This window comes from Schistocerca nitens, chromosome 5, assembly GCF_023898315.1.
Source record: "Schistocerca nitens isolate TAMUIC-IGC-003100 chromosome 5, iqSchNite1.1, whole genome shotgun sequence".
Lineage (NCBI taxonomy): Eukaryota > Metazoa > Arthropoda > Insecta > Orthoptera > Acrididae > Schistocerca > Schistocerca nitens.
The window spans coordinates 255,279,472-255,304,440 of NC_064618.1; the positions used below are offsets into that span (position 1 = coordinate 255,279,472).

A 24,969-nucleotide genomic window follows, 5' to 3' on the forward strand; every position below is an offset into this window, starting at 1 on the left:
GGATAATGGACGTCCGCATGTTGCAGGTCCTGTACGGGCCTTTCTGGATACAGAAAATGTTCGACTGCAGCCCTGGCCAGCACATTCTCCAGATATCTCATCAACTGAAAACGTCTGGTCAATGGTGGCCGAGCAACTTGTTCGTCTCAATACGCCAGTCACTACTCTTGATGAACTGCGGTATTGTGTCGAAACTGCATGGGCAGCTGTACCTGTATATTGCGTCAAGCTCTGTTCGACTTAATGCCCAGGCGTATCAAGGCCGTTATTACAGCCAGAGGTGGTTGTTCTGGGTACTGATTTCTCAGGGTCTATACCCCCAAATTGGGTGAAAATGTAATTACATGTCAGTTGTAGTATAATATATTTGTCTAATGAATACCCGTTTATCATCTGCATTTCTTCTTGGTGTAGCAATTTTAATGCCCAGTAGTGTACTTAAGTAAAACCTTATTTGCATCCTCAAAGTGTCGGGAGTAGCGCCACTGTTATGTGACTGGCGCGAAATTTTAATAGACATCATTTTTCAGATGTAGAAGCGCCCCTACCAATGTCCTCATATCGCACAACTCCATGGTGCTGCGATTTTTTCCCTCAGTGTATTGCATCATTTCTCATTTACAAAAAGCAAAGGAAAGAAAAGCTGAAATATGGACTTGAAGCAATGAAAACAACGGCCAGACGTGACCTTCACCAGAGCCTATCTCGTCTCTAAACAGAGCTATTTTACCTGTCATCGTTCCAGAACACATCACAAAATCTTCGAAATGCATACCTCCAGTTTACATTTAAGTTATGAGGCTCTTCAGGAAGTCGGTCGCGCTAGTATTGCTTTGTGCTGAGAAAATTCGGGCGTCCCGCGACGGTTGCTACGGCTACAGTAGCCTTGACACCCAGCGCGGCCTATGGGTCTGCCAGTGCTACGCAACGCAACGCCGAGGACACAACAGCCGCCCACGCCCACGGCCGCCACCGCCAACCGGTTTGGCGCTCTCGCAGCGGCAGCAGCAGTCGCTGGAGGGACGCTTTCACTTGCGCCGCGCACAACCCAGCGTGCCGTATCCGCGTCCAGCCGCTCAGCTGCTAGTACACCACAGGCCGCGAGGGCAGCCAGCCGCACGCAAGCTCTGCACACGTAAGTGCTCTCTACCCATCTTTACCGTTTACCGCTCTTTCATCTCCACACAGTGCATATTTCGCTGTCATCAGCGTAGTTCTCTGAGACGACGATGCTGTGGTGTACGCGAAGGTGTCGTCGTTGAGTGACTGTAGGAGGATACAAGAGGACTTGGACAGGATTTGTGATTGGTTTAAAGAACGGCAGCTAACTCTAAATATAGATAAATGTAAATTAATGCAGGTGAATAGGAAAAAGAATCCCGTAATGTTTGAATACTCCATTAGTAGTGTAGCGCTTGACACAGTCACGTGATTAAATAATTGGGCGTAACATTGCAGACCGATATGAAGTGGGACAAGCATGTAATGGCAGTTGTGGGGAAGGCGGATAGTCGTCTTCGGTTCATTGGCAGAATTTTGGGAAGATGTGGTTCATCTGTAAAGGAGACCGCTTATAAAACACTAATACGACCTATTCTTGAGTACTGTTCGAGCGTTTGGGATCCCTATCAGGTCGGATTGAGGGAGGATATAGAAGCAATTTAGAGGCAGGCTGCTAGATTTGTTACTGGTAGGTTTGATCATCACGCGAGTGTCACGGAAATGCTTCAGGAACGCGGGTGGGAGTCTCTGGAGGAAAGGAGGCGTTCTTTTCGTGAATCGCTACTGAGGAAATTTAGAGAACCAGCATTTGAGGCTGACTGCAGTACAATTTTACTGGCGCCAACTTATATTTCGCGGAAAGACCACAAAGATAAGAGAGATTAGGGCTCGTACAGAGGCATATAGGCTGTCATTTTTCCCTCGTTCTTTTTGGGAGTGGTAGATGGAGAAAAGACGCTAGTTGTAGTACGAGGTACCCTCCGCCACGCACCGTATGGTGGACTGCGGAGTATATATGTAGATGCAGATGTAGATACAGATAGAATCCAGTACTCTGGAACCAGTTCTCTGGTAAATATCCTTTTGTTTGTCAACCTATGCCTGCTCTCGTCTTCGCACACAGCTAGCTTTTGCTTGGGTAGAGACATTTGTGTTACATGTTGCGAGAAAAGGTATTTTACTATATAATTTTATAAGCTGTCAGTTCTGAAATTTTTTCTGCTTGAAACTCCCTGGCAAATGAAAACCGTGCTCCTGTCCTAGACTCAAGACATTTGCCTTTCGTAGGCCAGTGCTCAGCCGACTAAGCTACTCGAGCACGACTCACGAGCCGTCCTCAGAACCTTACTTCCGCCAGTTTCCCATGTATTATCTTCCAAACTTCTCAGTCCTGCTTTAAATAAGACAGTCTCGGTTGAAAAATCTTTCCTATTTCCAGGAAATGACGCGTTTCGCACTTTTGGGGCATCATAAGATTAGCGTAAAAATTAATGTAGACTACTAACTTTCGTCCATTAATGCCCACAAGGGGGGTTGGACGTCAAACGGGCCGACTTCTAGAAGGAGAGGCACCACAGGACATTTTAATTTGTACTGTCTATACTTTTACAAATAAATTCATAAAACTTTGTCAGCATGACCAGGAAGGATCAGGATTCACACTCATAGCAACGGAAGTTCAAGAACACGAAAAAATAATATTTTTTAAATGTGAAATTTCATGATTTTTTTTCACATACTGTCGGCTGCATTTGTTGCTGTATGTACACTTTTCTTCATAAGAGATTCTTCGATGAATTTTGCACAGCTTACAAATCATACTTACAGGTGTATAAAACTCTAGAATTTATTTAATCTATGGAAAAATGAATGGGCTGTACATTTTAAACTTTGTGTTCAGAAAAAACTCGAATTTTATAGTTAATTATCTCAATTTTTACCACAGTTTTTAACAGATTTGGGAAATTCTAGAGTTTCATACATCTGTAAGTATGGTTTGTATGCTGTGCAAAATTCATCGAAGAATCCCTCTTACTCATGAATAAAAGTGTACCTAAAGCAACAAATGCAGCCAATACCAAGTGAAAAAATGATGATATTTCACATGAAAAAAATATTGTTTTGCTATGTTTTTGAACTTCCTCTGGTATGAGTGTGAATCCTGAATCCTTCCTGGTCATGCTAACAAAGTTTTATGAATTTATTTGTAAAAGTATAGACAGTGTAAATTAAAACGTCCTGTGGTGCCTCTCCTGCTCCAAGCCGGCCCGTTTCACGTCCTACGCACCTTAAGATAAAATTCCACAAGGAACCATCGTCCTATCTTCATGGGATGTTGGTGTGGCCGGCTTGTAGGAATGACGTATCCAGTTCTTGAGCACATCATCTACTATTTGTCAGCTGTACGCAACACTTCATGCTGTTATGCCGGAGCGCTGTTGGTTCCGTGCTACGTCCCGTAATGCTTTTCTTCATCCCATGACTATAAGATGATAGTTCCCTTTAAACAGATGCAATGTGTGGGTATTAATGGGCGAATATTGGTTCTCCAAATTAATTTTTACGCTAATCTGACGGTGCCCCAAGAGGGCGAACGAGGCATTTCCACTAAACGAGAAAGACATTGATAACGGTTGGTGTACTACGTGCCCTGTATGGCACGGAACAAATTTCACAGTTATACTGTCACGCTTGTGAGACTAGCAGTCCCAGAAGAAAGGCGAAACTTACTTGATTGTGTTCCTAATGTTAAATTTTCTGTCAGATGCTAAACTTTGGGTTTCCTGTTTTGAATGGTGCGCATACCACGTCATCAATCTGATAGGTTACATAACGCTAAATGTTGGTGACAAAATTGGACACCAAAAATGCGTAGAGAAATCTAACTGCTATAATTCTAAGAAAATCATGCACAGCCTCAAACTTATTGTTATCAGAATACCTATAAACTTTCATGAAAAACTGATTGCTTTGAAACTAAAGTTGCTCCCTGTGAAGTTTAATTAAAGAAAGAATGTGTGTTCTACACTATTTGGCTCACCTGAGTAGTACTGGATAACGCTGTACAAACTGCTCTCATAGCTACAGGGCGACTCGGAAACACAGCTACTACATCTAAGTACTTAGATATGCAAATATGCAATGCGTTCTCTAAAAACATTGCTTTCGTTCTTGGTTCATAATTTTACATATTAGTTTTAAATAAACTGGCTTTCGTTCTTGGATCTTAAGTTTACATAATAGTTTTAAATAAACTGAAAATTAACTAACTGGATGTGGACAATGACTCTGGGTTAAATAAACTGAATAGCAGTCTCATACCATTTGACTTAATAGCACTTAATGAAACATGAGTAATAGTTAAGCATTCTCTGAAATCACTTAACTATAATGCCAGAATTACAAAAATTAAACTTCACATGTATAATATTTACTTAAACAAAATTCCAAAATCTAATTCTTAAATCATTTTCTGTTAGAAAGAGACATAAATCACTACAAAAAAAATTAAAATAAAAAAGATTCGAGATCTGAATGTCTGGCGAAGTAGAAGTAATGCATTAACAAACCACTGCCGCAAATCAAACAAACTTAATCATTACGTGTGATCCATTCTTCACAAAGTGTACAATCGTACCAATGTAAACTCAGTTTCCTTTTCTCTCCACAGTAAATATTTCATTAAATATTAACATAATTCACAACAATCTACATTGTTTGCTACTTACTGTTACTAAACCAAAACTTTACTGTTCACACCTAATACCAAAGCTCAAATGTCCGTCTCCTCTCCTCTCCTCGTGATCAACAGAGAAATCTGGCCCGCATCTTCGCAAAGATCACCTCTAACTCACCTCTGTGCAGCGCAGCTTCTCTGCCGAAGCTCCTCGTTTAACCGCAGCCTGGGAATGTTTTCAGAATTAATTTTTCACTTTGCAGTGGAGTGTGCACTACTGTGAAATCTGGATGATAGGAGACGAGGTATTGGAGGAAGAAAAGCGTCGGGTAATCGTTTGGTAATTACCTGCGATTGACGTTTTCTCACCCGCGGACAGATCTCACACACGGAACCCGAGTTTTTTATAACGTGAAGGTAACACGTTTCCGCCCACGTTCTAGCGAAGAGGATCGCTACAGACTTCTTTGCTTTATTGGATTGGGGTGTCGCTTGCGCTATGAATTTTGCTTGCTGGGAGTACATATTTCTTGTTTTTCGCTACATCCATGGTTCTTTTTTTTGTACATTTTTCATCCCTGCCAGCAGTTTGCTGGAAAGTACGTAGCCTTTGATGTTGGGGTTATATTTATACTATAAAAATATTTATACTATAAAAATTATTTTCTTTTTACTGTATGTTACAAAATATGTGCCTATACGCAGACAAGTGATTAAGCTGTCGGACTTAGCTCGCATTTCCTTTCGTCTTTTGTCATTTCAGTCAAGTTGTCAAAAACAAAGAAAAGAAAAGCGTAACGTTCCTTCCCCATTTCCCAACAAAAATAAGTTGGTAGAGCACTTGCCCGAGTAAGGCAAAGGTCGCGAATGCAGCTGTCGGTACGGTACACAGTTTTAAATTGCCAGAAGGCTTTACACCAGAGCACACTCCTCTGTAGAGTGAAAATTTATTCTTTTTGTTAGTTGCTGCCGCTGCTACTCGTTGTTCCCACTAATCACTCAAGTTATTGGCAGTACCGGGCAATGTTATGGAATCACAACATAGGATTTGAACTGATTTATTGATTACTACGCTTGCAATCAATGCGGGGCATTTCACACTGCTATCCAAGCCACATGTTGGCATAGAGCAGTTGCCAATGACGAATTATGTGTCTTCCATTTTGTCTTGTGTTGTTCATTATGATGTGCGTTAGCATTTATATTTCTGATGGCTACTACATAGAGAACTGTAAGGGAGGCATAAATCTGTCTCGCGAGCTTGGAATACTCAACCGATGGATGGATGGGGTTCCACAGAGGCCCTGTGGAGAAATCTGAGACTGGGCACTGAGTAGTGGTGCACACGCTTGTAAACAGAATGTGTGCGTCACCGTCTTTCTTCGCTTAGGTGATCAGAAACTTATGATGGTGTTCCAGCTGTCACATCGGCTCTAGCCGACTATCTCAGGGTCGAGTATCACTTCCCACAACTGCTTTCCAACTTTATCTTAAGACATCGATATAGACTGAATTATCTAGCAACGAATTGTTTTCTTACGTCTGCCACACGACGTAGTTGTATCACTCTGCACTAATAGACTGGAGTACGCCAGCTAAACCAGCTCCACGAAGGCGTTATGAAGAACACGAAGATGAATACGATGTAACTTCTAAGAAGAAGAGAGGTTCCTGTAGCCGGCCGAAGTGGCCGTGCGGTTAAAGGCGCTGCAGTCTGGAACCGCAAGACCGCTACGGTCGCAGGTTCGAATTCAGCCTCGGGCATGGATGTTTGTGATGTCCGTAGGTTAGTTAGGTTTAACTAGTTCTAAGTTCTAGGGGACTACTGACCTCAGAAGTTGAGTCCCATAGTGCTCAGAGCCATTTGAAACATTTTTTCAGGTTCCTGTATCTGTATATTACCTGTTGAAACCACCGCCCCGCTTGTGCTGGAGGTTACATACTGGGCCACATCTCATCCTCCCCACCATCACTCACACACACACACACACACACACACACACACACACACACACACACACACACACTCACACACTTTTTTCCTGCGGCATCCGCGATTGTTACGCTAAATGGATTCTCATTACTTCACTGTATGAGCCCGAATTCCACATATTTTTTCCTTGTGATCACTACACGGAATGTGTGTTATTGCTGCTGCTTCGACAGATTTACAGGATATACTTGTTCCCAAGTAGTGTATTAACGACTGCTGAGACACTATATTACTATGTTCCGCTTTCATTATATAAATTTAATTTTGTTAGTTTAAAATATAATAGTAGACTTTAAACCAACTATCTTTAAAAAGCCGGCCGATGTGGCCGAGCGGTTGTAGGTGCTTCAGTCTGGAACCTCGCGACCGCTACGGTCGCAGGCTCGAATCATGCCTCGGGCATGGATGTGTGTGATGTCCTTAGGTTAGTTAGGTTTAAGTAGTTCTAAGTTCTATGGGACTGATGACCTCAGATGTTAAGTCCCATAGTGCTCAGAGCCATTTGAACCATTTATTTTTAAAAAGAAGGATCTTCGTTCCTCGTGGTATTAACTATGCTTATTTAATATATGTGCGGTGGCTATGTGCACAAGGTGCTTCTTGATTTTAAATGTTATATTTATCACAAGCCTTTACGTTATGTGCCACATTTGATCTGCAAGACAACTTGGCGTGAGGTCCCGCTCAAAATGAACGCATTTTATCACATAAATGTTTGAAGACCGAAAGATGACAGCAAAGTATGTCCAAACTGGTTGTTTGTAAATAAAGAAACACGTTTGAGATCTTGGCTTTAGAAGGTTTTTAATGAATAAAACAGATCACCCCCTCTAATTTCTCAGGATTAGAACATTCATTTTACAGTACGCCATAAGGAATACCCGTGCTTAACCAAGTTGAGGAGGTACTGTTAGAATACATCTGCCTGTCGGAAAATATTTAGTATGTGTTGTGTGGTAAACAACACACCCAGTATTCCGTAAGTCCAAAAAATTTTGAGACTGGATAAACAGACACTAGAGAAATATTAAGACATTTTAACGCTTCAGATGTTCTACATGGTCGTCCACTCTCCCTCCCCCACCCCTCACACACGTTTAAGCACAACACACAGAATATTCACACAACCATGTGATACTGTCAGAAAAGTCGTTCTTTGGGATGTTTTTTAAATCGTTCGTTACATTGACCTGAAAGTCGGTTAGTCGTCAACACGTTGACCCTTCACGTGAGTCTCTGTACTTTAATTGATAAGACCAAGTGTCGTAGCCCGTGACGATTTATTTTCCAGAAAAGAATATTTTTCGCCTTTAAATCAAGTGGCAAAATGTTAAAATGTGTGTTAAGGGACCATACTGCTGAGTTCATCGGTTCCTAGACTTATGCACTGCTTAAACTAACTTACGCTGAGAACAACACACACACCCATGCCCGAAGGAGGATTTAAACCTCCGGCAGGACGAGCCGCGCAGTCCGTTCATGGCGCCTTAAACCGCACGGCCACTCCGCGCGGCATATCAAGTGGCAGCTGGTTGTTTTCATTGGGAGACAAACTTCGCACACACTCTTCTCTTCTTCGAACTTTCTAGAGAATGTTTTGAATACTTGAAATGCTGCTACGTTTCGACTTGTAACACAACAACGTTGACACACTATGGTCGCACGTCCACAATTTAGCACTGTCTGCTCACAATTGGCTAGCCAAAAGCAAACCTGTTGTTTATTTTTGTTAATTCAAATGGTCATCGTAGTTACTGCGCTGACATCGCTTATACGCCAAGAATAAAACCAGTTATGAATATTTTGGACAGACGATGTACGTAATTACTATTGTTTTCCTGGCCAATGGTACTCATCTATACAACGCCAATTGCTATCGTTTCTCCTGGTTTGGTCATTACCCCGTATATTCGTAGGATATAGTAGGAGTAACACATTTCTCGACCTTTTTTAAGGTGTATTCTTAGTTTCTGGAGACTAATTCGTGGAGAACAGTAACCTTACGTTAAACCAAAGAAGAGCAAAGCTTCTCGTCACAGATTCGTTCAATATACACGGGAGTATCATGGAGATGCTCATCCGCCGGCCGCGGTTGGCTAGCGGTTCTAGGCGCACAGTCCGGAACCGCGCGACTGCTACGGTCGCAGGTTCGAATCCTGCCTCGGGCATGGATGTGTGTGATGTCCTTAGTTAGGTTTAAGTAGTTCTAAGTTCTAGGGGACTGAGGACCACAGATGTTAAGTCCCATAGTGCTCAGAGCCATTTGAACCATTTTTTTTATGCTCATCCAACTCTAGTGGCAGACGATTACGAGAAAAATTATCTGTATCACGAGATTTACATTTAAAATTCTGAGAACGAACATTTCAAGAGGAGGAGCTTAGGCAATGTCGTTCCTGCGCATGTCGATATTCATTTATCATTTATTAGTTCATTGTGTGCTTCAGCGTCGTGCAAGACACATTTTAAAGTTAGTGATTATTTACTCGAAAATAATTATATCTTAATTTTCTTTAATTAATGGTGAAATGGCCAGTATATGCGACTTTTAACACAACCTTCATACGCTACTGTCGCACGTCCACTACTTTACACAGATTTTTGAATTTCTCAAGGGTAGTAACGCAACATTCGCTATCACAAACATTTGCGATATTTATCCAAGTGCGTTAGATATTAGTAAGTCCCAAAGGTGGTTTCCTGAGTTCGGATCTGGTAAATTTGATCTTTGCGACTTGGGTCTGCCAGGAAGAACTACAACTTTGGACAATGATACGTTGAGAGCGGAACTGGAAGCAAATCAATGACATACAATCAGACTGTCAAGCACTCGTAACCAACCTTGGTCGACCATCCAGGAACATTTGTACCAGACTGATAAAGACAAAGCTAACTGATCCACTATATGCAACTGAATGCTTCTACGGCAAAATACAGAAGCTGTTTTGATAGCGTCATCATCGGAGATGAAAAATCAGTCCTCTATGGTAATCCAAAACGAAAAAGGTAGTGGCTGTCTCCTGATGAGTCGCCACGAAGTACAGGCAGGTTCACACCACAGGAAAGACGTTGTTCTGTGGTAGGTGGAGTATTCACGGGCTAGTTCAGTTTGCAGTGCTGAAATTTGGACAATTTGTGAATGCAGGCCTTTACTGTGAATAACTGGATGGTGTAAATAGATTTGTAATTGAAAAGCGCCCAGCGATTGTAAACAGAAAACACAAGACCGCACTGGGCCAGATGAATCTTGGAGAATGGGTGGGAGGTATTGCCTCAAACACCATACACGCCCGATACTGCGCCATCGGATTTCGACTTATTCCGATCGCTACAACGTTTTATAAGAGGCATAAAACTGAGAAAAAAAGGGAGATGTCCAAAACGCCATCCCCATATATTTTTCTCAAAAACCAGTATATTTTTTTTATCGATCCGAATCGGAAATGTCTGCACTATATGCAAAGGGTTGTAGATAACGAGGGTGATTAGATCATTGATTAAAAATAAAAACTTGTCAACAATTTTTCTGTTAGAATTAAATGTAAAAAAAACATTACATTGCGGTCCTTTTAACATTTCTTCCGACATACATACATCTAGCAAAACGACCATGATGACAAAATCTGAGAAATTGATCTGCATAACGTGGTTTACAGACGACGGTCGTTCTTCCTTCACACCATTCGCAAATGGAGCAGGGAATGACGGATGTATTACTAGTTCAAGAAGTACTCTGCTTCACATACCGTACTGTTGCTTGCTGAATGTAACGTAGTCCCACACAGAAATTTGCGTAGACAAATTCGAGAATCATTTCGTCTTCTTTACAGCTCTTGAAATTGGCTGGAGCGGCAGTAATAACTATTAAAAAAGGAGCTGGCTGCAAATTTTGTAACGATAAATTAGAGTTGCAACAACTGTTTTGCATATAAAAATACTCAAAGAACACGAAACTACTATAACAAAAAATGATACAAATCAAATGGATAACATAACATAAAAGTGAATAAATTTAAATAGTTTCAGCTACTACCTGTGAATATGTTCAGAATCAGTTGTCACCCTTTACACCTAGAAGCAATTTTCTTTTAATTTATGAACGATTTTCTGCCTACGACACAGAATTATCCATAAACTGTTATCGACATTTTTTTTAACATGCCGTTTAAACATATGGCGATTACTAGGGATTTCACCAAACGCGATTTTATTCCTCAACGTATATCGTCATCGGCGGATCAGTAACGTCGAAGTCCTCGAGTCTTTGTGGTGCTCGGGCAGAAAGATTTACAGCTGACCAACGTATTACAAGGATGTCGCGGTACTTCAGTGGCGACCGTTCTACGCCGCCGAGTCCTTCTACTCGCCATACGTTTACGTCACCGCTCGCAGCGGCGCTTCCAATGCAGCACGTGACCCGGACGTCCCATTGTACACCATATTGGTCACAACAAGAGACACCGACGGATGAAGGAGCCTCACCATTCAAGGGATAATCATAAACTTAAACTGCAGGATCACCTAGCCACTCGTCCATTTCTCCCCACCACCACTCGATGACAAACCATCAAAACAGTACGACCCTGAACTGCTCGTGGGGCGATGCGGCTACCGCAAGGTTAATTTAGTCGTGGGGTGTTACATGTGTTGCATGGGGGCTTAATTATATAAAAGATGAATGCAAATACTTTTTAAATTTTTTGTAGATTTAGTAGCTGACTGTCCGGTTACGCAGTCTCGTAAACGGTAGGCCCTGACTAGTTTTAGTACGCAATCTGACTGCATAGAACAACAACAAAGAATGAAATGAAAATTTCCGTTAATACAATCAATTAATTAAGTCCCCAGCAACTATAAAACCTACGAAGCCAATAAAGCACAAGTATCACTGTTCTGTGTGTGGAAGTGTGTTTCAACGTACGCATCTGGCACGGTTCTTCTTCAATAACACAAGAAATTTTAAATATCAATTATACTGAAGTAATTAAAGAAAATAGAAATACTATAATTACGCAAGAAATCCAGAATTACACTCTAATCCAAGAACACAAGCCAGATGCTTTGTTGACTGAACCTGTAATGACGCATTATTCAAGACATTGAAATAATGAGAAAAAAGCAAGTTTTGTTACCTTCATATATATTGATGAAAAGCACTCTAATCATTACAATATCTCCATTAGAACAATATCTGCTGTCTAGCCCATCAAACAACTGCATAAAACATGGAACAAGCACTCCCTACTACAACATCTCGACAAGCACTCTCCACCACGACCTCTCGACAAGAACTGCCCACTGCTACTTCTCAACAAGAACTGCCAGTGGAGGCGGCTGAATAATACTCTCTGGCGCGATCTCTGGCGCTGTGGCTCAGTGTAGCCACCTTTCAGTGTCCCTGACGGAACTTATGTAAACGCAGCAAACAAGAGCGCCCATAACCGGCGTCGAGGGGGAGCCACCCTCCCCCACAGTTCCCCAAAAGCGTGATTTTAAAGTCGATTCTGCGCAGGTTTTTATCTTGAACTTTTTTATGGATACTTACAAGTCGCCATTCCTCTTTCAAAATATTAAAAGCAGTTCTCACCACCAAATCTAAAAATTGTCAATGTGTGACCTTGGTAGTGAAGAGTTCTGGAAGTGTGCTGTATAGACGCGGAAGCGATCTGCCAGCGTGACGCAAGGCCAACTGGCTGAGATTTCAATGCCATGTATCAGCGATCGACTTGCGTTCTTACAGTGCGTGTTGTAATCGTACCGCATTTACGCACGCGGTGTACGTCTTATTTACCCGCCGGTAGTGTTCTTTGGTTCACCGATCGGCCTGGGTGAGTTTTTGGTATTTTTTCACGGAAAAACACTGCGGTTTGTGCTAATTGCGTAGTCGCGTTTAGAGAGAGAAATCAGTAGTGTGTATTCATATTGCGTTGTCGGCATATATGATATGCGCACAATACTGAGTAAAGATTCGTGTTTTTATGAAGATTTAGTTTTCTTAAGGGCCGTTCAAAAAGAAACCAAACCAGTATCTGTATGTTAGAAGAACAGAAGAATTTACCCCGGCTGTCCCACTGCGACAAGGCGGTGAATGGCTGTCTCACGAAGTTCCCTGGGCTGCGATGTAGACCAGTTCTGCACGTACTGTTGGATGTTGTCGTCTGAGGTGAATCATTTGCCCCTCAGAGACTTTTTAAGGGGACCAAAAATGGTCCCCTTCTTATTCACTTCCGGCAGCACGGGACAACAGTGAATGCCTAGCGTTACTCGCAAACCTTGACCACCCTCCGCCAAGCGATCAAATCAAAACGACCAAGCAATCTCATCAGTTGGGTCATTCTGCTCCACGACAATGCGAAGCCTGATACGGCCAACACAGTCGGGGCACTCCTGCAGATATTGAAATGGGAGGTTCTCCGTCACCCTCCATACAGTCCGGACCTCTCTCCCTGTGATTACGTCTTTTTAGGACCCCTTAAAAAGAGTGAGGGGCAAACGGTTCACCTCTGACTCCGATGTCCAGCTGTACGTGCGGAACTGGTTAACATCGTATAACTTCCTCTCCTGTTACATTCGCAAATAGAGCAAGGGAAATTGACATTCTAAATGCCTCTGTATTCGTGGTCCTTATGCGCAATATATTTTGGCGGCAGTAGAATCGTTTGGCAGTCACCTTCAAATGCCGGTTCTCTAATTTTTTTCAATAGAGTTTCTCGAAAAGAACGTCGCATCCCTTCCAGGGATTCCCATTTGAGGTAACGAAGCGCCTCCGTAACACATACGTGTTGTTCGAATCTACGGGTAACAAATCTACCAGCTCGCCTATGCATTGACTCACTCTTTTTCGACCTGGTACAAATCCCAAACACCTGAGCAGTACTCAAGAACAGGTTGCACCAGCGTCCTATATGCTGTCTCCTGTACAGATGAACCACTCTTCCCTGAAATTCCTCCAACAAACCGAGGTCTACCATACGCCTTTCCTATCCTTATTTTACTTAATTCCACTTGTTTTCTTTCATACAGTTAGCATTTTTATATTTTATAAATATAGATCGGCAAATCCTTGATCCTCGTGGCACACAAAAGCAAAAGAGCCTTTGTTACTGAATGACTATTGCGAGAATTCCTAAAGAAAGCAAGAAAAATTAAGCAATAACCATAAACGTAAATTCTCTTATTCTTGGCAATTATTAAGGCGTCTCTGAATCAAAGTATTAAGGGATCCCTGTTTACTAGATCACTCATACGGACTATACATAAAAAAAAACTTCAGCAATTAATTTCTGAGCAAAGACGTCAATGTACGTGGCTTTGCAGAATATGCCAAATTACCATTGCCCTTGTTTGAATAGACTTGCAAGAAAATTCTAGTTCCATCACCCTGTTATACTAACATAATTATGGGCTTTTGAGTTCGTTTAAGCTTTCAAAGGCTATTGGTTTATTTCCTATGTTTTGACCGTCAGCGCAAATTTGAATTTATGTAGAAGGTCGATGTTTTCAAGTGTGTTAATCAAAATGCTTTACTGATGCACATAAGCTTTTTACTTGCTTAACAGCTTACATAAGCTCTGCTATATGCGGTACACTTCTTGATTTCCTCAATAAATAAAGCATAAGTTGTTGCTAGAATGCTTCATTCTGTTGTGTAGTTTTCTTGTATCACATAGCATTTCAAGTTCATTTGGGTGTACTCATATTAGAAATTCTGTACCGAAAACGAAATTGTGGCTGTTTCCCTGCAATAATAATCACCTCTTGCCATTTAGAACTTGTTAAGTCTAACTTCTTTACTTCGTTTCTCACAATGAACGACATATTACTTATGTTGTATACAGTCTTTTGAAGACTCGAGTGTGAAACGACATGCTGACACGTTCTAGTGACATTTTGAGACTACTCTTGTCCAGTTTGCTTTAGATCAGCTTTCTCCAGTTTCTTCTTCATAAAACAACTACACAATGAGTGAGTTGTATGAATGGACGAAAAGTCGCTATTGGAAGACGAACTGATTTCCGAAAGGTGTTTGTCAAGTTGCAAGGTAAAATGAAACAGTTATCTCAGTTAGTGAACTCATGTATTCGACAGTCACTTGACAGACAGATTCCAACGAGTCGTCTGTCGAACAGAATAATAATCATGCATATGTTACTGCGTAACATTGTTGACCAGGAAGAAAAAAGGGGAATAGCATCCCCGTAGGACAGTGGCGAGAACGGAAACGACAAAGGTTTTTTACATAATCCGCACCACGTCGTCCCACTTGTAGCCAAGTCACCAATGAAAAATCAGAACTGGAAGGCCAATCGGACAGCGCTATGTTTCACCCACTTCCAAATAGAAACAGTTGATGTTTGTGTACCGTCTATAGCACTATTGCTTCTTTGAAAATTTACCTACTTATGTGTGAGAAATGTATCCTCTGAAAATTATGTTTATTTGCGATGATCGTATATGTTTCTGAAAATTATGTTTAATGTTTTTTTCGTATTGCTGTTTTAAACAGTGAAATCAGAAAAACTATGCATGTATGAAGGGCACTGTGAAGCTTCTAGACTAGTATCTGACACGGAAGTTGAACGTTAGCGCAGTTTTAAAAACAAGTCTTATATCATGACTGCTATCAAATGGCCGCCAAATTAATTATGTGAAGTACAATTATTTACACAGAGTGTAAAAGCATATAGGGAAAACTGATATTTTTCGTAATACATACACAGAATATCTATTGCACTTTGATTCATTTGTTGTATCAGACGTTTTTATATTTTGATCGACATGTTCGGTTGAAACATTATTATGTTATGAAATATAGCCATTAGTCACGTAAACTGTATCTCCTGAAATTCCTTCAACTGGGCCCTTTACTTTTCCCGTGTTAGTGCACACTCTTATCTCCTTGGAATTATCTTGCTCATTACAACAGAGTAATAAGGAGGGTTGATCAAAGAAGGTGAAGTCTGTCTAAAATGACTAAAGCTATTGACGTAGTTCAACTCTAGTAGTGAACTCTTACGAAATTCTCCAAGTTGAGGAAACAGCAAAAACAAAACGAGGCACAGCTACACTTTTAGGTAAATATCTTGAGGAAGAGCTGGTTTATTGTCGACTTTACAGCTGGGAGAGAGAAATAACATTGAACATCCATTCAAAGACGAAATTGCTGCGGGGGGGGGGGTGCTAAACGACACAAAACCAAACAGTCCGAATAAATTCCACAGGGCACTTTGGTTGGACAAAGAATACACACAGGAATTCTGTAACTTTCTGGAAGGTGTTATAAACTACTGGCCATTAAAATTTCTACAACAAGAAGAAATGCAGATGATAAACGGTTATTCATTGGGAAATATATTATACTAGAACTGACATGTGATTACATTATCACGCAATTTGGGTGCATAGATCCTCAGAATTCAGTACCCAGAACAACCACCTCTGGCCATAATAACGGCTTTGATCCGCCTGGGCATTGAGTCAAACAGAGCTTGGATGGCGTGTACAGGTACAGCTACCCATGCAGCTTCAACACGATACCACAATTGGCCGGCCGAAGTGGCCGTGCGGTTAAAGGCGCTGCAGTCTGGAACCGCAAGACCGCTACGGTCGCAGGTTCGAATCCTGCCTCGGGCATGGATGTTTGTGATGTCCTTAGGTTAGTTAGGTTTAACTAGTTCTAAGTTCTAGGGGACTAATGACCTCAGCAGTTGAGTCCCATAGTGCTCAGAGCCATTTGAACGATACCACAATTCATCAAGAGTAGTGAGTGGCGCATTGTGACGAGCCAGTTACTCGGCCACTATTGACCAGACTTTTTCAGTTGGTGAGACATCTGGAGAATGTGCTGGCCAGGGCAGCAGTCGAACATTTTCTGTATCCAAAAAGGCCCGTACAGGACCTGCAACATGCGGTCGTGCATTATGCTGCTGAAATGTAGGGTTTCACAGGGATTGAATGAAGGTTAGAGCCACGGGTCGTAACACACCTGAAATGTAACGTCCACTGTTCAGAGTGCCGTCAATGTGAACAAGAGGTGACCGAGACGTAACCAATGGGACCCCATACCATCACGGCGGGTGATACTCCAGTATGGCGATGACGAATACCCGCTTCCAATGTGCGATCACCGCAATGTCGCCAAACACGAATGCGGCCATCACGATGCTGTAAAGAGAACCTGGATTCATCCGAAAAAATGACGCCCGTGCAACCAGGTTCGTCGTTGAGCACACCATCGCAGGCGCTCCTGTCTGTGATGCAGCATCAAGGGTAACCGCAGCCATTGTCTCCGAGCTGATAGTCCATGCTACTGCAAACATCGTCGAACTGTTCGTGCAGATGGTTGTTGTCTTGCAAACGTCCCCATCTGTTGACTGGGGGATCGAGACGTGGCTGCACGATCCGTTACACCAATGCGGATAAGATGCCTGTCATCTCGACTGCTAGTGATAGGGGGCCGTTGGGACCAGCACGGCGTTCCGTATCACCCTCCTGAACCCACAGATTCCATATTCTGCTAACAGTTATTGGATCTCGACCAACGCTAGCAGCAATGTCGCGATACGATAAACCGCAATCGCGATCGGCTACAATCCGATCTTTATCAAAGTCGGAAACGTGATGGTACGCATTTCTCCTTACACGAGGCATCACAACAACGTTTCCCCAGGCAACGCCGGTCAACTGCTGTTTGTGTATGAGTAATCGGTTGGAAACTTTCCTCATGTCAGTACGTTGTAGGTGTCGCCACCGGCGCCGTCCTTGTGTGAATACTCTGAAAAGCTAATCATTTGCATATCACAGCATCTTCTTCCTGTCGGTTAAATTTCGAGTATGTAGCACGTCATCTTCGTGGTGCAGCAATTTTAATGGCCAGTTGTTTATTATACCTACTTTGAAATTAGACTATGTTTACTCCAATTTAATAACTTCTTTGATTTTGTTTAGGGTTATTTTAAATATTTGTACATGGGATCCGATTTTGGCAGCTATTTTTAGAACTCGCTCGGTGTAACATTTTAAAAGTATTTTTTCATAATTATTTTTTGTGTAGTTCCAAGTACTAAAATGTAAATAAATATTAAGCGATTTTAAACACAATTTTTCCAACGTTTTTAAATAGGAAACGAAATGAGAGTCAGCTTTTAGGCACTTTCCTCTTCAAATGTCATTGCTGCTAGTTCACTCTCACAAGGAAAACTCCCCATCGCATAAAATGGATCTTTGGATAGCCCGCCAGAAACTAAAAACGGATCAAGCACGAAAACGAGAAGCTGGTGTACTGAACTGTGGAAAAAAGAAGCAAAATAGGAACAGTGAACGATCCAGATTTAATATACGCAATATCGAATGACACTAACGATAGGTGTGTCGTGGCAGTGTGGTCACGCTGTCAGATGTGTGAGATCCGGTTTCTAGTCACCCTGATAACCCATATTTTTCTTTTACACAAAATTACGAAGTCTCCGTCCATTCATTGACGTGTCTGTTCGCTGCATTCAAATTTGTGCGTGTGTCGTGATGCAATGTCTGTAACAGCGACGGGTAACGAAGAGACCTCCAGACGTACGCACCTCCAATTTGTTCTACACAAGTACACATCTTATGCCTCTTGCCTTCCGTTTTGGAAGTTTTGACTCTTGAATTCCTTCATCGTAACATAGTTCACACCCGTTTATTTGCTGCTGTTTTCATTTCTGTCAGATGTCTATGCAGCATCTTCCCTGCTCTCACTATTCATCACATTTACATACGACGATAATACAGGGTGTTTCAAAAATGACCGGTATATTTGAAACGGCAATAAAAACTAAACGAGCAGCGATAGAAATACACCGTTTGTTGCAATATGCTTGGGACAACAGTACATTTTCAGGCGGACAAACTTTCGAAATTACAGTGGTTACAATTTTCAACAACAGATGGCGCTGCAAGTGATGTGAAAGATATAGAAGACAACGCAGTCTGTGGGTGCGCCTTTGCCCGCATCTCGTGGTCGTGCGGTAGCGTTCTCGCTTCCCACGCCCGGGTTCCCGGGTTCGATTCCCGGCGGGGTCAGGGATTTTCTCTGCCTCGTGATGGCTGGGTGTTGTGTGCTGTCCTTAGGTTAGTTAGGTTTAAGAAGTTCTAGGGGACTTATGACCACAGCAGTTGAGTCCCATTGTGCTCAGAGCCATTTGAACCATTTTGTGGGTGCGCCATTCTGTACGTCGTCTTTCTGCTGTAAGCGTGTGCTGTTCACAACGTGCAAGTGTGCTGTAGACAACATGGTTTATTCCTTAGAACAGAGGATTTTTCTGGTGTTGGAATTCCCCCGCCTAGAACACAGTGTTGTTGCAACAAGACGAAGTTTTCAACGGAGGTTTAATGTAACCAAAGGACCGAAAAGCGATACAATAAAGGATCTGTTTGCAAAATTTCAACGGACTGGGAACGTGACGGATGAACGTGCTGGAAAGGTAGGGCGACCGCGTACGGCAACCACAGAGGGCAACGCGCAGCTAGTGCAGCAGGTGATCCAACAGCGGCCTCGGGTTTCCGTTCGCCGTGTTGCAGCTGCGGTCCAAATGACGCCAACGTCCACGTATCGTCTCATGCGCCAGAGTTTACACCTCTATCCATACAAAATTCAAACGCGGCAACCCCTCAGCGCCGCTACCATTGCTGCACGAGAGACATTCCCTAACGATATAGTGCACAGGATTGATGACGGCGATATGCATATGGGCAGCATTTGGTTTACTGACGAAGCTTATTTTTACCTGGACGGCTTCGTCAATAAACAGAACTGGCGCATATGGGGAACCGAAAAGCCCCATGTTGCGGTCCCATCGTCCCTGCATCCTCAAAAAGTACTGGTCTGGGCCGCCATTTCTTCCAAAGGAATCATTGGCCCATTTTTCAGATCCGAAACGATTACTGCATCACGCTATCTGGACATTCTTCGTGAATTTGTGGCGGTACAAACTGCCTTAGACGACACTGCGAACACCTCGTGGTTTATGCAAGATGGTGCCCGGCCACATCGCACGGCCGACGTCTTTAATTTCCTGAATGAATATTTCGATGATCGTGTGATTGCTTTGGGCTATCCGAAACATACAGGAGGCGGCGTGGATTGGCCTCCCTATTCGCAGACATGAACCCCTGTGACTTCTTTCTGTGGGGACACTTGAAAGACCAGGTGTACCGCCAGAATCCAGAAACAATTGAACAGCTGAAGCCGTACATCTCATCTGCATGTGAAGCCATTCCGCCAGACACGTTGTCAAAGGTTTCGGGTAATTTCATTCAGAGACTACGCCATATTATTGCTACGCATGGTGGATATGTGGAAAATATCGTACTATAGAGTTTCCCAGACCGCAGCGCCATCTGTTGTTGAAAATTGTAACTACTGTAATTTCGAAAGTTTGTCTGCCTGAAAATGTACTGTTGTCCCAAGCATATTCCAACAAACGGTGTATTTCTATCGCTGCTCGTTTAGTTTTTATTGCCTTTTCAAATATACCGGTCATTTTTGAAACAGCCTGTATATTCTTACCACAAGACTCATGTGATGAATAGTGAGAGCAGACGAGATGCCGTATAGACCTCTCGCAGAAATGAAAACAACAAATAATCTGGTGTGAACTACGTTGCAGCGAAGGAATTCGAGAGTGTAATCTACCAAAACGGAAAGCAAGAGGCATAATATGTGGTACCTGTGTAGAACAAATAGGAGGTATGTACGTCTGGACGTCCCTTTATTTCCCGTTGCTGTTGAAAACGTACATTACACCACGACACACACACACAGATTTGAATACAGTGAACAGACACGTCAATGACCGGACGAACAGCTCGTAATGTTGCGAAAAATAAATGTAGGATGCAAGGGAGTTATGAATCTCTTCACAGTCTATCACCCTTACCACACATCCACGACACGACGTCGCTCGATATTGCACATAATAAATTTGGACCGTTCACTGTTTCTATTTTGCTTCTTTTTCCACAGTTCAGTACACCTTCTTCCTGTTTTCGTGTTTTATATGTGATCAGTTTTTGACAGGATATGCAATGGGTCAACTTACTACTAAAACTAAGGGGGGGGGGGGGAGGGAATGTTGCGATGGGGAGCTTCCCTTAACAGCAATTTAAGCTGTAGTCTAAATTTGCTGCCTAAACACACCCATGGAAATTGAGACATGGTCGGAAAAAAACATTATTTGTAACAAGTATGAATAAAAATATCATTGCTAGTCTCAGAATCCGTCGCAGATGTGACCTTAGACATGGTAATACGATGCTTCTAAGTGTAAGTTCAAAGGGACCGATGGATACGAAGGAATAAAGTTATTCTTCATGTTAGGATCTCCTGATAACTTTTTCCGTCTATGTGTCGTAAGTTGACATTTAATTATAAGAAATCCTACCAAGGGTGACATGTTTCTGATAAACCTTCAATGCGTCAAAAACAATTTCAATAACAAAACGAATACAAACCAGCACGCGGGTGAAACATAGCGCTTTCCGATTGGCCTTCCAGTTCTCACGATTCGTTGGTAACCTGGTTATGGTGGCACAACGTGGTGGGGATAATGCAAAACGCTGTGTCGATTCCGTTCTCGCATACTCGCGAGGCAGTGGTAGTTCAATTTTGCCTGTATGTTGGTAACAATTGAGGAAGATATTTATTGCGCTTACCAATAAACACTAGAAATAGTGAAGGCAGCAGAGCATGAAGTAGGTAAAAAGACGAGGGCTATTAGAAACCCTTGAGTAACACAAGAGTTACCGGATTTAAGGGTGATGAAAGGAAATACTATAAAAATGCAATAAATGAAGCAGTTGAAAAGGAATACAAAGGTCTCAACAATGAAATCTACAGGAAATGCAAAACAGTTCAGCGTGAATGACTAGAGTACAAATGTTAGGATGTAGAAGCATATATCACTGGGGGTAAGTTGATGCCGCCTACAGAAAAATTAAAGAGGTCTTAGGAGAAAAGATAAAGAGCTCAGATGGTAAACCAATCCTAAACAAAGAAGGGAAAGCCGGGAGGCGGAAGGAGTATATAGAGGATCTATACAAGGGTGATGTACTTGAGGGCAGTATTATGGCAATGTAAGACGACATACATAAAAATGAGATGGGATATATGATACTGCGTGAAGAATTTGACAGAGCACTGAAAGACCTAAGTAGGAACAAGGCCCTGGGAGTAGACAACATTTCGTTAGAACCACTGATAGCCTTGGGAGAGCTAGCCATGACCAAGCTGTTCCATCTAGTGGGCAAGACGTATGAAACAGGCCAAATAGTCTCAGACTTGAAGAAGAATATAATAATTCCAATTCCAAAGAAATAAATTGCTGACAGGTGTCAGAATTACAGACCTATCAATTAAATAAGTCACGGTTGCCAAATACTAATACGAATTCTTTGCACACAAATGGAAAGCTGACCATGGGGAAGATCAGTTTGGATTCTGTAGAACTGTAAAAAAACGCGAGGCAGTACTGGTCGTAAGATTTATCTTAGAGCGTAGATTAAGGAAAAGCAGATCCACATTTATAGCATTTGTAGAACAAGAAAACGCTTTTGGCAATGTTAACTGGAATACTCTCTTTCAAATTCTGATGGTGGCAGGGGCAAAATACAGAGAACGAAAGGTTGTTTACTATTTGTACAGAAACCAAATGGCAATTATAAGAGTCGAGAGGCACGAAATTTGAGCAACGGTTGAGAAGGGAGTGAGAAAGGGTTTGTAGACTACCAACGATGTTACCAAAGAAATGTTTGGAGTATAAATTAAAATCTAGGAGAAGAGTGGTTTGCCGATGACATTGTAATTCGGTCAGAGACAGCAAAGCACTTGGAATAACAGTGTCTGGAAAGGAAGGTATAAGACGAACATCAACAAAAGCCAAATAAGGATAATGAAATGTAGTCGAACTAAATCAGGTGATGCTGAGGGAATTATACTAGGAAATGAGACACTTAAAAGTAGTAGATGAGTTTAGCTTTTCTGGCAGCAAAGTAAATGAGGATGGTCGAAGTAGAGAAGATATAAAATTTAGACTGGCGACGGCAAGGAAAGCATTTCTGCGGAAGAGAAATATGTTAACATTGAGCATAGATGTAGGTGTCAGGAAGTCTTTTCTGAAAGTATATGTATGGAGTGTAGCCATGTGCGGATGTGAAACATGGACGATAACCAGTTTAACAAGAAGAGAATAAAAGCTTTGGAAATGTGGTGCTTCAGAAGAATGCTGAATGTTAAATGGGTAGATGACGTAACTAATGAAGAGGTACTGAATAGAATTAGGGAGAGGAGGAATTTGTGGCACAACTTGACTAGAAGAAGAGATGGGTTGGTTGCACACGTTCCGAGGCATCAAGGAACCACTGGAGGTAAGCGTGGAGGGTACGAATCGTAGAGGAAGACCAACAGATGAATACTCTAAGCAGATTCAGAAGGATGAAGGCTGCAGTAGTTACTCGTATATAAAGAGGCTTGCACAGAATATAGTAGCATGGAGAGCTGCATCAAACCAGTCCTTAGACTGAATACCACAAAAACAACAATTAATATTGTGAAATCGTATCTTTATGCTTTGTCACTATTCAGCTGTGACAATGCCGGTACCTCATGTCCTCAGTGTTAACCCCGAATTTCCGCCTCGCGCCGTGATTTTGCTGTCGAAATTGCGCCTCCTCGGTTATGCCATTGAAAATGCTGCCGTTAGAAATGGGACAACCTCCCTGTTCTTTCAGCAATGTCGACAACATCTTTCAAGAAATGCTCGTGAATTCCGTGTGCAAAACCGCTAAATACAGCTTGGGCGATACCACAATGCCGAACGACGTAGTGACAATGCCTTCGTTGTTCACCAGTCTGCGGATGAACCTCGCATCGCCGCCGATGCCCAGCAGCGAACCGTGCCACGACGAGTGCCGAATTTACCGAGTGACTTCGATAAACATACCATATCTGACACCGAGTGAATCTATTCCTGATACTACAAACATAAGTGCAGCAGAGGGTCAAAATCAACAACGACCGCCCGCCTCGGCAACAAAAGTAAATCTAAGTGCCTTCAACTGTCGCACAGGACAAAACATCGCGTATTACAGTGCTACTGATTATGAGCGCTATGACACTCGCATTAACGACTTAAACCATACGGACGCCCGCGACAGTTCCGTTACGGTTCAACAATTATGGCCCGCGCCATACCAACTCAGTCGTTCTATTTCGTCATCTATCTGCCAAAGGACCACGTGATCAGGGTTATCTCACATTTTAGTACATGTGCACTGCGATTTTCCAAATCCGGTTCCGACCGTTGCGACTAAACGTTAAGTTCACCGAAACAGACAATGACGTCACTCACATATCGCAGCCGCGCCGGATATCACAATCGACTCGCTTCCGGTCGAGCAGCGTGCTTCGCATTTGCATCACTCGCACCCAGCTCCAAAACCAACTATAGACTGCGAGAAGGCGTTTTTCACGACCTCGGCTCGGCAAGGTCATTTACCGCTGCCTCTCGGTTGGAGTAATGTCACAGCCGCGTCGCGAACGACTGCATGTCCGCGCGAATTCCGTGAGGCACAGACTGTGCCACTGGATAATTAGTGTACCATGCCTTCGTTTTTTGCGGTGACAGGATCTCATGCGCCCTCTCACATGCATTTTCCGCCTTCTCGATGATCTGACGTTGGGAAAGTCAATAGGGGCAGCTTTACAGCAAGATATCTGCGGAATCACTTAGCCGCTCAGGATTTTTGTCGCGCAAACTGACCGACGCCCAGACGAAATGGTGCACATTTGACCACGAACTACTAGCCATATATGAAAAGGGTTGCAACAGGTTCTGGAAATCAAGGAAATCAGGGAACATCAATGAATTTCTAACGCTTCAGGGACGTATCAAGGGAAATTAAAAAAAAAAAAATCTGGAAAAGTCACGTTTTCCTCTCAGTATATGAATTGGTTTGTTTACTGAGGTGTCATGCATCCTCGCTGGCTGGGGTGCAGCTGAACACGTTCGCCGCTTCCCTACTGCCTCATTACTACCGCTTCTCCCCTTCTTACCGCTCCCATCAAATTGTAGACAGCGCTGTCACCGCTTCTTACCGCTAGCGTAGCAACTGTCGACGAGAGGCACGGAGCCATGAGGAGTGGTTTGTTTGGATCTGATTCTCAGAGACTGTAGACGCAAATGGCTCTGAACGCTATGGGACTTTAACATCTGAGGTCATCAGTCCCCTAGAACTTAGAACTACGTATACCTAAGTAACCTAAGGG

At 42.6% G+C, this 24,969-nt stretch overlaps 1 protein-coding gene across 1 annotated transcript in view; it reads left to right on the forward strand.

Annotated features, from left to right (window-relative positions):
• The first annotated feature begins 983 nt into the window (after nt 1-983).
• The window catches only part of LOC126260195 (alpha-tocopherol transfer protein-like), a 131,296-nt gene continuing 107,310 nt past the window's right edge, over nt 984-24,969 (forward strand). The window contains exon 1 of the mRNA XM_049957474.1: nt 984-1,135. The gene's annotated coding sequence lies outside the window, so the exon portion shown is untranslated. The remainder of the gene's footprint in view (nt 1,136-24,969) is intronic.